The sequence below is a fragment of the Camelus dromedarius genome, chromosome 2 (genome assembly GCF_036321535.1).
Source record: "Camelus dromedarius isolate mCamDro1 chromosome 2, mCamDro1.pat, whole genome shotgun sequence".
NCBI lineage: Eukaryota > Metazoa > Chordata > Mammalia > Artiodactyla > Camelidae > Camelus > Camelus dromedarius.
In genome coordinates, this window is record NC_087437.1 from 50,282,397 (window position 1) to 50,288,089 (window position 5,693).

At 31.7% G+C, this 5,693-nt stretch overlaps 1 non-coding gene across 1 annotated transcript; it reads left to right on the forward strand.

Moving 5' to 3' along the window:
- The first annotated feature begins 3,617 nt into the window (after positions 1-3,617).
- TRNAL-UAA (transfer RNA leucine (anticodon UAA)) lies at positions 3,618-3,689 on the forward strand. Its single transcript has one exon. It is a non-coding gene; the product is annotated as a tRNA-Leu (tRNA).
- Positions 3,690-5,693: the final 2,004 nt, after the last annotated feature.

The window sequence follows — 5,693 nt, forward strand, 5'->3', positions numbered from 1 at the left end:
TCCTACCAGCAGTATTGGAAGGTCCCCTTTTCTCCACACCCTCTCCAGCGTTTATTATTTGTAGACTTTTTGATGATGGCCATTCTGATTGATGTGAGGTGATACCTCATTGTGGTTTTGATTTGCATTTCTCTAATAATTAGTGATGTTGAGCATCTTTTCATGTACCTACTGACCTGTATGTCTTCTTTTTTATTTTTATTTATTTTTATTTTAAGGGGGAGGGCATAATTAGATTTATTTAGTTAGTTAATGGAGGTACTGGGGACCGAACACAGGACCTTGTGCACACTAAGCATGCGTTCTACCCTCTATCTGTACCTTCACCCATCTGTATGTTTTCTTTGGAGAAATATCTGCTTCGGTCTTCTGCCAGTTTTTTTGACTGGGCTGTTTGTTTTTTCCACATTGAGTTGTATGAGCTGCTTGTATATATTGGATATTAAGTCCTTGTTGGTAGCATCATTTGCAAATATTTTCTACCATTCCATAGGTTGTCTTTTCATTTTGTCGATGATTTCCTTTGCTGGGCAAAAGCTTTTAAATTTGATTAGGTCCCATTTGTTTATTTTTGCTTTTGTTTCTTTTGCCTTGGGAGACTGATCTAAGAAAATATTGCTACAATTTGCATCAGAGAATGTTTTGCCTATGTTCTCTTGTAGGAGTTTTATGGTGTCATGTCTTATATTTGGGTCTTTAAATCACTTTGAGATTATCTGTGTATATTCTGTGAAGCAGTGTTCTAATTTCATTGATTTATGTGTAGCTGCCTAGGTGTCCCCACACCACTTGTTAAACAGACTGTCTTTTTTTTTTCTTTTTACTTTTTTTTAATTGAAGTATAGTTGATTTACAATGTTGTGTTAGTTTCTGGTGTACAGCATAGTGACTCAGTTATAGATATATATACTGTTTTCATATTCTTTTTCATTATAGGTTTTTACAAGATACTGAATATAATTCTCTGTCCTATACAGTAGGACCTTACTGTTTACCTATTTTGTATATAGTGGTCAGTATCTGCAAATCTCAGGCTCCCAATTTATCCCATTCCACCCTCTTTTTCCCCTAGTAACCATAAGTTTATTATCTATGTCTGTAAGTCTGTTTCTGTTTTGTGAACATGTTCATTTGTGTCATTTTTTAGATTCAACATATAAGTGAAAGAGACTGTCTTATCTCCATTGTATATTCTTACCTCCTTTGTTGAAGATTAAGTGAACATGGAGTGTGGGTTTACTTCTGGGCTAATTTGTTCCATTGACCTATATGTCTGTTTTTGTGCTAATACCATGCTGTTTGATTACTTCAGCTTTATAGTATTGTCTGAAGTCTGAGAGGGTTATACCTCCAGCTTTAATATTTTCCACAGGATTGCTCTGGCAATTCTGGGTCTTTTGTGGTTCCATGTAAATTTTTTTCTAGTTCCGCGAAAAATGCCATTGGTAATTTGATAGGGATTGCATTAAATCTGTAGATTACTTTGGGTAGTATGGCCATTTTAACAATATTCATTCTTCTGATCCAATAGCTTGGGATATCTTTCCATTTCTTTGAGTTATCTTCAATTTCCTTTACCAGTTTTATACTTTTCAGCATATAGATTTTTCACCTCCTTGGCTAAATTTACTCTTAGGTAAATAATTTTAAATGGGATTTTTAAATTTTTCTCCTTCTGATATTTCATTGCTAGTATAAAGAAATGCAGCAGATTTCTGTATAGTAATCTTGTATCCTGCTATCTTGCTGAATTCATTTATTAGTTCTAACAGTTTTTGTGCAGTCTTTAGGGTTCTCTATATAGAGTATTATATCACCTGCAAATAGTGACAGTCTTACCTTTACCCTTCCAATTTGAATACCTTTTATTTCTCTTTCTTGTCTGATTGCTATGGCTAATGTCCTCCCTTTTTCTATTGTACTGTATTTAGTGTGGTAGTAATAGGAGGCAGTGATAAATACTAACATGTACCCCAGGCTTCACATATTACACAAGACTAATAATGGCTAGGAGAAATCTTAGAGAACACTTGCTCTTGCCTCTTTAGTGTACTGGGGAACTAACTAAGACCCAGAGATAGGGGAGTGAACATAAATTTTACTTTATGAGAACTGAAGAGACACTTGAAAATGTAAATGAAGATCAATCCACTGCATGACCACACTTGTTTATTTGTCAACAAACAACTCCTGCAGATCAGACCTTCAACCACTCCAGACCAACCTGGCCCTCACCATGAAGACACTGTGGTGCAATTTCAGAAAGTAAGCTCACTCCATTCTGCTACTCATAGCTGCCTCTTGCCTTAATATGGTGTTTTCTGAATTGAGATACACATGTGGTAAAGAATATACTGTATATTATAGGAAAATATAACTGATATATCAAGTTCATGAATTCATCAAGATTATTGTTCAGGATAAGACTATAGTTAATGTATCAGTGGCATTCCACCTTAAACAATGCATTTTTAATTTTAAGTATAGAATTCAGAGATACCTGTGAACCTTCTACATAGTCAGACTTACACTTGAAAATCAATTGACATACTGCAGTAAACTTGCAAAACAAAAACCTTGACTGCTCTGGATATGTATGAAAATTTAAGAGAAAAATTTTATAAAATTTCGAAGACTGTCAATCTCATTAATGTCAGGCCATCGATCCCTTTGCTGTTTCAGTTATCTTTTTAAAGAGATGGAGCTCATTGACTTTCACTCAGTAATATTCTCACTCTTTTATCTGTTTTGTAAGAACCTTCAAGTCTCTTCTGTATGTAATCTTCACTCTGCCAAATTGTATGCATGACTTGTGTTGGTGTTAAAAGATAATTGCTCATATGAACATTCTAAATCTTATCTTCCATGGCGAGTTTACATCCATATGCAAGATAAAGTCAAAGGGAAGATCAAAAAAACTGGAACTGTGAGGAACATTGCTTGATCGTGGTAAGATAGGTTTTGTTGTCTGAATTACCTTTTTAAAATTTAACTGAAGAACTAGTTGTAAATATTTTAAACCTTATTAAAGAGACACTTAAGAAAAAGGCCTCAGATTTCCTGTTCTGGCAGTAAGAAGAACTAAATATTCTGAAAGGTCCTCCCACCATAAAAACAAGTAGATCCTGGATAAACTATCCTTTATTCATTTCTGAATTTGTAAGAAAAGGGGGGTTTTTCAGGATACTCTCTCCAAAAATAAATCTAAAAAATGCAAAATGATGAGCAGTAATAAAAAGGGAAAGGTAGACTGGCCTAAAGACACAAGCCAGTATTAGAGCTTTGATGGCTGAACTAAGCCTTGGGCTAGAAGCAGGTACAAGAGTTGAATTTGAGAGTCCCACATTAAGCTGATATTCTCAAGGGGAATTACAATGTTCCAGGCCAGTAGTCTCCCTGTTTTCTCGCAAAAGCACAAATAAATGTTTTCTGGAGAAAACCATCCCCATCTTATTGCCACAAGATTCCCACAGATTAAGAGCAAGCAAATATGAGCTAAAATCCAAAATCAGACAATATACATGTAAAGAAGACATCATTATTACAAATCATTTGTAACTACAAATATTCAAGTCTCCAAGGAATTAATATTTTGGAATTGTCAGGGGGTGGAGGTGGGGAGTATAGCTCAGTGGTAGAGTGTGCACTTAACATGCCTGAGGTCCTGGGTTCAATCCCCAGTACCTCCATTAAAATAAATAAATAAATATAATTACCTCCCTCCAAAAAATAAATAAATAAAAATTTAAAAACAGTAAAAAATAAATTTTTTAAAAAAGTGAAACCTAAATATTTTGGAATTGTCAGACAGAGAATATAAAATTTCTATTTATAAACTGTTCAAATAATTAAAGATGTTTTCAGAAAATGAGTACTGTTAAGAAACTGTCAAAAATATTTTGCATATTTGAAAAATAAAAATAAAAAGAACTTTAGGAAATAGAAAATATAATTATTGAAAAAGAAAATTTAATGGATGGTTTAGATTTTGCAGATTAGATGTGAGTGAAGAGAGAGTTAGTGAAATGGAAGAAGTATCTGAAAGAAATATTCAGGATCCAGTATATTGAATAAAAAGAGAAAAAAGACAGAGATTGAAAGTTGTGGAGGATAAAATGAAAGACTTTAAAATACATCCAGACATAATTCTAGAGAAGGAAATAGAGAGAATGGCAGAACTGCAATATTTGAAGAGAAAATGATCAAGAATTTTCTAGAATTGATGAGATATATAAACTCATAGATAAAGGAAGTCAATATATAATAAGCAAGATAAATAAAAAGAAATCCACAAAAACACACATTACAGTGAAACTGCAGATGACAAAAGACAAAAAGATTTTAAAAGCAACCTGAAGTAAAAGAAATGATATTTAGACTCTCAACAGTAACAACAGAAAGCAGAAGTTTGGGAAATAATAACTGCTTGATTAAAATAAATTAACTGTCAACTTAAAATCAAGTACTTAGCAAAACTATCTTGTCAGAAATAATTTTAAAAAAAAGACATTTTCAATTGAACAAAAACCTAGAGTTTGCTATTAACAGATCTTCACCATAGGAGCTTCTAAAGAATGTGCTTCAGGAAGAAAGAAAATTATGGCTAAAGGAAAGTCTGGAATGCAAAATGAATAATGAATAAATTGATAAAGATGTAGATAATTTTTAAATGACTGTATGTATAAAAAAAAGAAAGAACAAGGAGGAAGATTAGGGAAAAAAGAGGAAAGAGTGGAGGCGATCTAATTTATAGTGTTTGAAAAATAAAGTATAGAACTAAAGTTCTAATCTCCAGTAGCACTGAGAGATTTATCAGTCTCCAAAGTTAGATTTTGATTCACTAATCAGAAGTAAGTAGCTAGCTGATGGAAGCTGTTCCAAGATCCTAGCATTTTTCAGGAGCTCATTTAACATACTAACTTACTTTAAACTTACTTAAATTTAAGTTAAATTTCATGTATGATAAAAATTTTTATGTTAATTACTAAAAGATTATAATATGTTATTTTTACCTAGTAGAGGGGAAAAATTAGTTAAGAAAAAACTTTAGCCAAAAAAACTGAATTAACTTTAAAAAGGCAAAGGAAGGAAAGAAACAAATGAAACAGATAAGGGAAAATTTACATTGATAGGAACAAGTCCAAATATATCAATAATAATAATAAATATAAATGAATTTAACACACAATAAGAGAAAAAAATCCATTTCTTTTATCTACCTAAACCATTTATTATAGTCATACCTAAAGTATATAAATGTAGAAAGGTTATAAGAACAAAGATTTAAAAAGAAATACCAGACAAATACCAAAACAATGCAGAGATCACCACACTAATAGTACATAAAAGAAAACATAAGACAAAGAGTGTTATTGGAAATAGAGAAGTTTACTATGTAATGATAAAAGTTTTCAGTTCACTATGTGATTATAACAATTTTAAACTTGAATGAACATAATAAAATTGCCTCAAAATCATCATAGGATATGTTAGCACACCTCCAGTAATTATTAGTGGTCTAGAATACAATAAATTAATATGGATAAAGAATATTTAAAGAACATATATAACAAAATTGCTATAATTAATATAATATTAATATAATAACATTTTAAATTATATATCTTACAACTAGAGAATACACAGTCTTCTCAAGCTTACAAGCAATATTTCTAAAATTCCACACTTAACTC